Source organism: Alexandromys fortis, unplaced genomic scaffold, assembly GCF_014885135.2.
Source record: "Alexandromys fortis isolate MF-2015 unplaced genomic scaffold, M_Fortis_MF-2015_v1.1 scaffold_417, whole genome shotgun sequence".
In the NCBI taxonomy this organism is placed as follows: domain Eukaryota; kingdom Metazoa; phylum Chordata; class Mammalia; order Rodentia; family Cricetidae; genus Alexandromys; species Alexandromys fortis.
Window position 1 is genome coordinate 374,408 of NW_026068339.1, and position 5,994 is coordinate 380,401.

At 43.9% G+C, this 5,994-nt stretch overlaps 1 long non-coding RNA gene across 2 annotated transcripts; it reads left to right on the forward strand.

The window, feature by feature from the left end:
• Positions 1 to 703: 703 nt before the first annotated feature.
• On the forward strand, positions 704 to 2,768 carry LOC126495288 (uncharacterized). 2 transcript variants are annotated; one of them, XR_007590129.1, is made up of 3 exons: positions 704 to 737; positions 961 to 1,895; positions 2,121 to 2,768. It is a non-coding gene; the product is annotated as an uncharacterized lncRNA (long non-coding RNA). The 2 variants fall into 2 exon arrangements; XR_007590130.1 differs by having other exon boundaries at positions 706 to 737; positions 967 to 1,895.
• Positions 2,769 to 5,994: the final 3,226 nt, after the last annotated feature.

The following is a 5,994-nucleotide window of genomic DNA, read 5'->3' on the forward strand; positions in this document are numbered from 1 at the left end:
TTGAACATACCCCTAATTCCATAAAACATCTCCCCAACCCCTCAACTCCAAACCAACCAATAAAAGATGTCCCTAACCCTGAGGGCAAACTCTGTCGGGAGAGGGGACTTCGTCCTCTAAGATTGCTTCAAGCTGACATGGGGGCGATGTTCTCCTTAGGGGCTCCTGTGAAAGCAAATGATGGTAAAATTCCCATATTAACCTTTGATCTAAGAAAATTATAACTAGTCCCTGAGCGCTTTGAGAAGGTCCGGCCAGAGTGTTGTCAAAAATGTGCACCATTCGAAATTGTCTTGTGCAGTTGGTACCAAAAAACAGGTCTCATATTAGTGCGTAATATCAATACTTACAGAATGTATAGAATATTACTGTTGCTCCTTAGTGGGTCGTAACTATTTTCCATCCATCAGTAATTAAACATTTAGGCTGCCTTAAATTCTTTGATGGTCAGTATTTTCCTGTGGAGATAAAAAAAGAACCGTGCCCCCTATCTATCTGTATTCCTTAGGGTTAGGGTTAAGGTTAGGGTTAGGGTTAGTGTTGGGGTTAGGGTTAGGTGTTAGTGTTAGGTTAGTGTTAGGGTTGTGGTTAGGGTTAGGGTTAGGGTTAGGGTTAGGGTAAGGCTTAGGTTTAGGGTTTGGGTTAGGATTAGGTTTAGGGTTAGGGTTAGGGTTAGTGTTAGGGTTAGGGTTAGAGTTAGGGTTAGGGTTAGGTTTAGTGTTAGGGTTAGGGTTAGGGTTAGAGTTAGGGTTAGGGTTAGGGTTAGGGTTAGGTTTAGAGTTACTGTGAGGGTGAGGGTGAGGTTCAGGGTGAGAATGAGGGTGAGGGTGAGGGTTAGGTTTGGGATACTGTTTAGGGTTAGGGTTAGGGTTTAGAATTAGGGTTAGGGTTAGGGTTAGGGTTAGGATTAGGATTAGGATTAGGGTTAGGTTTAGTGTTAGGGTTAGGGTTAGGGTTTAGGGTTAGGGTTAGGGTTAGGGTTAGGGTTAGGGTTAGGATTAGTGTTACGGTGTGGGTGAGGGTGAGGGTGAGTGTGAGAATGAGTGTGAGGGTTAGTGTTAGGTTTAGGGTTAGTTTTAGGGTTAGGGTTAGGGTTTAGGGTTAGTGTTAGGGTTAGGGTTAGGGGTTAGGGTTAGGGTTAGTGTTAGGGTTAATGTTAGAGATAGAGTTACTATGAGGGTGAGGGTGAGGTTTATGGTGAGAATGAGGGTGAGGGTGAGGTTTAGTTTTAAGGTTAGGGTTAGAGTTTAGGGTTAGGGTTAGGGAGAGGGTTAGAATTAGGGTTAGGGTTAGGGTTAAGGTTAGGGTGAGGGTGACTGTGAGGGTGAGGGTAAGAATGAGTGTGAGGGTTACGGTAGTGTTAGGGTTAGGGTTGAGGTTTAGGGTTAGGGTTAGGGTTAGTTTGAGGGTGAGGGTGAGGGTTAGGGTTAGGGTTAGGGTTAGTGTTACGGTGTGGGTGAGGGTGAGGGTGAGCATTAGTGTTAAGGATTAGTGTTAGGTTTAGTGTTAGTTTTAGGGTTAGGGTCAGGGTTAGGGTTTAGGGTTAGTGTTAGGGTTAGCGTTAGGCGTTAGGGTTAGGATTAGGATTAGAGTTAGAGTTACTTTGAGGATGAGGGTGAGGTTTAGGTTGAGAATGGGGGTGATGGTTAGGGTTAGGTTTAGTGTTTAGGGTTAGGGTTAGGTTTAGGGTTAGGGGTTAGGGTTAGGGTTAGGGTTAGGGTTAGGGTTAGGGTTAGGGTTAGAGTTACTGTGAGGGTGAGGGTGAGGTTTACGGTGAGAATGAGTGTGAGGGTGAGGGTTAGGGATACTGTTTAGGGTTAGGGTTAGGGTTAGGGGTTAGCGTATGGGTTAGAGTTAGGTTAGGGTTAGTGTTACGGGTTAGGGTTAGGGTTAGGGTTAGGGTTAGGGTTAGGGTTAAGGTTAGGGTTAGGGTTAGGGTTAGGGTTAGGGTTAGGGTTAGGGTTGGGGTTAGGGGTTAAGGGTTAGGGTTAGGGTTAGTGTTAGTGGTAAGGTTAGAATTAGGGGTTAGGGTTGGGGTTAGGGTTAGGGTTAGGGTTAGGGTTAGGGTTAGGGTTAGGGTTAGTGTTAGGGTTAGGGTGAGGTTGAGGGTGAGGGTAAAGGTTAGGGTTAGGGTTAGGGTTAGGGTGAGGGTGAGGTTGAGGGTAAGTGTTAGGGTTAGGGTTAGTGTTAGGGTTAGGGTTAGGATTAGTGTTATGGTGTTTGTGAGGGTGAGGGTGAGGGTGAGAATGAGTGTGAGGGTTAGTGTTAGGTTTAGGGTTAGTTTTAGGGTTAGGGTTTAGGGTTAGTGTTAGGGTTAGGGTTAGGGGTTAGGGGTAGGGTTAGTGTTAGAGATAGAGTTTCTATGAGGGTGAGTGTGAGGTTTATGGTGAGAATGAGGGTGAGGGTGAGGTTTAGTGTTAGGGTTAGGGTTAGGGTTTAGGGTTAGGGTTAGTGATAGGGTTAGACTTAGGGTTAGGGTTAGGTTTAGGGTTAGGGTTAGAGTTACTGTGAGGGTGAGGGTAAGGTTTAGGGTGAGAATGAGGGTGAGGGTGATTGTTAGGTTTAGGGATAATGTTTAGTGTTAGGGTTAGGGTTAGAATAAGGGTTTGGGGTTAGTGTTATGTTTAGGGGTAGGGTTAGGGTTAGGGTTAGCTTTACAGTTAGAGTTACTGTGATGGTAAGGGTGAGGTTTAGGGTGAGAATGAGGTTGAGGGTGAGTGTTAGGGTTAGGGTTTGTGTTTAGGGTTAGGGTTAGTGTTAGGGTTAGGCTTAGGCTTAGGCTTAGGTTTAGGGTTTGGGTTAGGATTAGGTTTAGGGTTAGGGTTAGGGTTAGGGTTAGGGTTAGGGTTAGGGTTAGGTTTAGGCTTAGGCTTAGGTTTAGGGTTTGGGTTAGGATTAGGTTTAGGGTTAGGGTTAGGGTTAGTGTTAGGGTTAAGGTTAGACTTAGAGTTAGGGTTAGGTTTAGGGTTAGGGTTAGTGTTAGGGTTAGGCTTAGGCTTAGGCTTAGGGTTTGGGTTAGGATTAGGTTTATGGTTAGGGTTAGGGTTAGTGTTAGGGTTAGGGTTAGAGATAGGGGTTAGGGTTAGGGTTAGGTTTTAGTGTTAGGGTTAGTGTTAGGGTCATGGCTAGTTTAAGGTTAGGGTTAGGCTTAGGCTTAGGGTTAGGGTTAGGGTTACGGTTAGCGTTAGGGTTAGGTTTTATTGTTGGTTTAGTGTTAGGGTTGGAGTTGGGGTTAGGGTTAGGCTTAGGCTTAGGTTTAGGGTTTGGGTTAGGATTAGGTTTCATGTTAGGATTAGGGTTACGGTTAGCGTTAGGGTTAGGGTTAGAGTTAGGGTTAGCGTTAGGGTTAGGGTCATGGTTAGGTTTTAGTGTTGGGTTAGTGTTAGGGTTAGGGTGTGGTTTAGGCTTAGGCTTAGGCTTAGGCTTAGGCTTAGGCTTAGGCTTAGGCTTATGTGTAGGGTTAGGGTTATGGTTAGGGTAAGGTGTTATTGTTTGGTTAGGTTTAGGGTTAGTGTTAGGGTTAGGGTTAGGGTTAGGGTTACGCTTAGGTTTAGGTTTTGGGTTAGGATTAGGTTTAGGGTTAGGGTTAGTGTTAGGGTTAGCGTTAGGGTTAGGCTTAGGTTTAGGTTAGGGTTTGTGTTAGGATTAGTTTTAGGGTTAGGGTTAAGTTTAGGGTTAGTGTTAGGGTTAGGGTTAGGGTTAGGCTTAGGCTTAGGGTTAGGGTTACAGTTAGTGTTAGGGTTAGGTGTTAGTGTTGGTTTAGTGTTAGGGTTAGGGTTGGGTTAGGGCTAAGCGTAGTTTTAGGGTTTGGGATAGGTTTAGGTTTAATGTTTGGGTTAGGGTTAGTGTTAGGATTAGGGTTAGAGTTAAGGTTAGGGTTAGGGTTAGGGTTAAGGTTATGGTTAGGTGTTAGTTTTGCGTTAGTGTTAGGGTTAGGGTTAAGGTTAAGGTTAGGCTTAGGTTTAGGGTTTGGGATAGTATTAGGTTTAGGGTTAGGGTTAGTGTTAGGGTTAGGTTAGGGTTAGGGTTAGGGTTAGGCTTAGGTTTAGGTATTGGGGTAGGATTAGGTATAGGGTTAGGGTTAGGCTTAGGCTTAGGCTTAGGCTTAGGCTTAGGCTTAGGGTTAGGGTTAGGGTTAGGGTTAGGCATAGGCTTAGGCTTAGGCTTAGGTTTAGGGTTTGGGTTAGGATTAGGTTTAATGTTAGGGTTATGGTTAGTGTTAGGGTTAGGGTCATGGTTAGGTGTTATTGTTGGGGTAGTGTTATTGTTAGGGTGTGGGTTAGGGTTAGGGTTAGGGTTAGGCTTAGTCTTAGGCTTAGGCTTATGTGTAGGGTTAGGGTTAGGGTTAGGGTAAGGTGTTAGTGTTTGGTTAGTGTTAGGGTTAGGGTTAGGGTTAGGGTTACGCTTAGGTTTAGGTTTTGGGTTAGGATTAGGTTTAGGGTTAGGGTTAGCATTTAGTTTAGGGTAAGGAGTATTAGTACGGGTTCCCGTTGGGTTTTATTATGGTTAGTGTTGGGGTCATGGCTAGTTTTTGTGTTAGGGTTAGGGTTAGGCTTAGGCTTAGTTATAGGGTTAGGGTTAGGGTTAGGTGTTAGTGTTGGGTTAGTGTTAGGTTTAGGGTTAGGCTTAGGCTTAGGCTTAGGTTTAGGGTTTGGGTTAGTGTTAGGGTTAGGGTTAGAGTTAGGGTTAGCATTAGGGTTTGGAATAGGGTTAGGCTTAGGGTTAAGCTTAGGCTTAGGTTTAGGGTTTGGGTTAGGATTAGGTTTAGGTTAGAGTTAGGGTTAGTGTAGTGTTGGGTTAGTGTTAGGGTTAGGGTTAGGGTTATGGTTAGAATTAGGGTTAGGTGTTAGTGTTGGGTTAGTGTTAGGGTTAGGGTTATGGTTAGGATTAGGCTTAGGCTTAGGTTTAGGGTTTGGGTTAGGAATAGGATTAGGGTTAGGGTTAAGGTTAGTGTTAGGGTAAGGCTTAGGTTTAGGGTTTGGGTTAGGATTAGGTTTAGGTTTAGGGATAGGGTTAGTGTTAGGGTTAGGGTTAAAGTTAGGGTTAGAGTTAGGTTTAGGGTTAGGGTTAGTGTTAGGGTTAGCGTTAGGGTTAGGCTTAGGCTTAGGTTTAGGGTTTAGGTTAGGAAAAGGATTAGGGTTAGGTTTAGGGTTAGGGTTATGGTTAGACTTAGGGTTACGGTTAGGGTTAAGGTTAGGTGTTAGTGCTGGGTTAGTGTTAGGGTTAGGGTTAGGGTTAGGCTTAGGCTTAGGCTTAGGTTTAGGTTTTATGTTAGGATTAGGTTTAAGGTTAGGGTTAGGGGTAGAGTTAGGGTTATGATTAGAGTTAGGTGTTAGTGTTGGGTTAGTGTTAGGGTTAGGGTTAGGTTTAGGGTTAGGGTTAGGGTTAGGGTTAGGGTTAGGGTTAGGTGTTAGTGTTAAGTTAGTGTTAGTGTTAGGGTTATGGTTAGGATTAGGCTTAGGCTTAGGTTTAGGATTTGGGTTAGGAATAGGATTAGGGTTAGGGTTAGCATTAGCATTAAGTTTAGGGTTAGGGGTATGCAGCGGTTGGATTAGTAAGCACCAATTGTACTAGATATTTGAACAAGTTTAATAACAAAACCAGACTCAAGAAACCCAGGTTCAGGGGAGTAGCCGGCGGAGACAGGAAGGGACGCACAGCATCTGTGCGCCCTATTTATCAGTAAACATACGCCCGAGGGCAGCCCACCCCTAAGGGGAGGGCTTATCCCTACATCTCCCTCTTTTTGTCTAAATAAGAGAGAACTAACCTAAATACAACTATAAACAATAATAAGAAATAATAGATATAACAAACAATATTGAGAACGAATGTTTTGCCAGACATTCTATCTCAAGGAGTCTAAATAATGTAGAGAGTTATTACAATTATATAATCTTCAACTCCGTCAAAGATCCGAGAAGGGAATAAATATTACTTAACAAATGAGAGATATCCAAAATGTGCCATAAATGACAGAGACAACACACTACC